The sequence below is a fragment of the Malus domestica genome, chromosome 03, assembly GCF_042453785.1.
Source record: "Malus domestica chromosome 03, GDT2T_hap1".
NCBI classification, from domain to species: Eukaryota; Viridiplantae; Streptophyta; class Magnoliopsida; order Rosales; family Rosaceae; genus Malus; species Malus domestica.
Window position 1 is genome coordinate 25,197,169 of NC_091663.1, and position 2,523 is coordinate 25,199,691.

The window sequence follows — 2,523 nt, forward strand, 5'->3', positions numbered from 1 at the left end:
TCAAAATCGGAGTTAAAATAGCAATTAAATCGTGATTTTTTGTTTATAACCGTCGAAAAGTTTTGTCTCATTACTTGATCTTTGAATGCTTGTTTTTTTAGATTATTGGCGTATGCGATCTCGAAGCATATATAAACAAGTTTGATGGTTGGATCGTTGAAATTAGTTTCATAAAATGCGTATCCCATAAAAATGATAGATTCACTAACACTCAGTGGCGGATCTATTAAGGGACCAGGGTGGTCTCGGGACCACCCGAAGCTCGGAAAAATGGCTGTGAAGATCTTCAAGGACCACCCAAGTCTGGGCAGTGATGGAAGAAGAACAGCAGCCATGGCTGCTCTGGTCGTGTGCATTTCAGAATGGGGAAGAAGAAAGTCAATTTTTTTTTAAAATGACTTGGCCAAAACAACGTCATTTTGAGCCAAGTCATTAAAAAAAATTTAAAACCTCACTGCCCACTCACGTGAGAACCCTCAGACTCAGCTCCTTCACACAGCAATCACAAGATTCACAACTTCACTTTACCAAATCGTTCAACTCTCTTCGTTCTCGTTACCAAATCCTTCACACAACAAGGTCCGCTCTCGTTCCTTACGGCGTCGGCATCGATCAACTCTCTTCTGCACTGCACTCTAGTTTCTGAATCTGAATCTGAATCAGGTTTGTACTCTCTTCTCGCTCTCGTTCCTTCTGCTTTGCTTTGGTTTGCTTGTATGGTGTTGGCGTGTGGATGTTTCTCTATTGAGTCGAAAGTGGCGCTTTTTAGTTTTCTGTAAATCAAAGCACAGTTTTGTAGCTCCTAAATTTTTTCCCGATGCAAACACTCTTGTCTGTCTAAGATGCCTATACCTAAGATTCTAAGAATCCAAATCTCATTGAATGAAGCACACTAACAGAACAAACCCTAAATAAACAATCAATTAAACAGCACCAATGAGTTTTGTGAGTCCCAACTACGTACCTGAGGTATTATTTATATTGCTTTCAAGTTAACTGATGCATTTGTTGCTTCTTGGAAGTTGGTAAAAGTCCATTTAGTTTGTTAAATGAAGATTAACAATGAAAAACTGACTTTTGAAATTCCCATTCAATTCCTGCATCATTAGAATAATATTATATTTTAGAAAATATAATATAATCAGCTACATTTGTCGGCACATTTGTATTACTATTTTAATCATAGTGTAGTATTATCACCTCACTCGATGCTTGTCGCATATTGTTATTATAGTGTATCATAATCCATCTTGCTAATTACCATTTAGTTTCTGGGTATGAACTCGTTCTACGTTGAATAAGCTCGAGAGTCGATGGAGATATAGCTTAGCTTTCGTGTATTGGTGTTATTATAATCTTTTGTTTTGTGTGTGTCTGCATTTTGCTATATGCATCTCTAGCATTGCCATTGTGTCCAACATCATATTGAGGTTATTAACATGGATGAGACATATGTAGCTCATGGGAGGTCGCGCCGTAATACCCACAAAAAGACCAACCGTCATCGTTACAAAGTGGAGCTCTTTTTTGTTGTCATTGATTCTCAACTTACAGAGTTAAATGATCGCTTCAATGAAACAAGTACCGAATTGCTCATTTGTTTAGCTAGTTTGAGTCCAAATGATTCTTTTGCAGCTTTTGACAAAGAAAAGCTACTTCGCCTTGCTCAATTGTACCCTCAGGATTTTACGAAGCAAGACCTATTGACACTTGAAGATCAACTCGATATTTATATTCATTCTATGCGTTTGAGAAGTGACTTTTCTCAGTTGCAAAGCATTAGTGATCTTGCTAAGAAAATGGTGGAAAAAAGGTTACATCGAGTATTTCAATATGTGTATTTACTTATTGAATTGGCTTTAGTTTTACCTGTTGCAACTGCTTCAGTGGAGAGAGCATTTTCTGCCATGAATATCATTAAGAGTCCACTCCGCAACAGAATGGGGGATCAATGGTTAAATGATAGCTTAGTTGTTTATATTGAGAAAGATGTTTTTTCTTGTATTGACAATGAAACTATCATGACACGTTTTCAAAGTATGAGATCCCGTCGTGGACAAATTTAGTATTTCTAGCTTGTTTAGCACAAAGATTATGAATGAAATTTGTAGTTTGCCATTTATTTGTTCAATGATATTTTCGTCTTGTTTTTTTTTTTTGGAACTTTTATATTGGGACCACCCTAAGTTAAAATCCTGGATCCGCCACTGCTAACACTTAGTGTTTATTTATACTTTCATTAAGTATAACATAAGAATTTGTGGTGTGAAATCACGTCCCTGGAATTTCACTATTCATTATGTATCTAGTAATTTAAGTTCGTATTTCACGTTTACGTTATTTTTATTACTTAATTTTAATTCCGTAAATTTTGGGAATTAAATCGAATAGTTATCGGGTTTGAATTTTCAAAGTCAATCTTTATCTTTCGTTGACTTTTTGAAGTTTTAACTAGTGTTTTTAAATAGATCTCGAACCCACGAACGCATAGGCAAAAGCCGTTTGCAAGTCCGGATTATAACG

The 2,523-nt window shown here is 36.0% G+C and overlaps 1 long non-coding RNA gene across 1 annotated transcript; it reads left to right on the forward strand.

Moving 5' to 3' along the window:
* The first annotated feature begins 218 nt into the window (after positions 1-218).
* On the forward strand, positions 219-2,118 carry LOC139194248 (uncharacterized). Its single transcript, XR_011579007.1, has 2 exons — positions 219-663; positions 1,459-2,118. It is a non-coding gene; the product is annotated as an uncharacterized lncRNA (long non-coding RNA).
* The last annotated feature ends 405 nt before the right edge of the window (positions 2,119-2,523 follow it).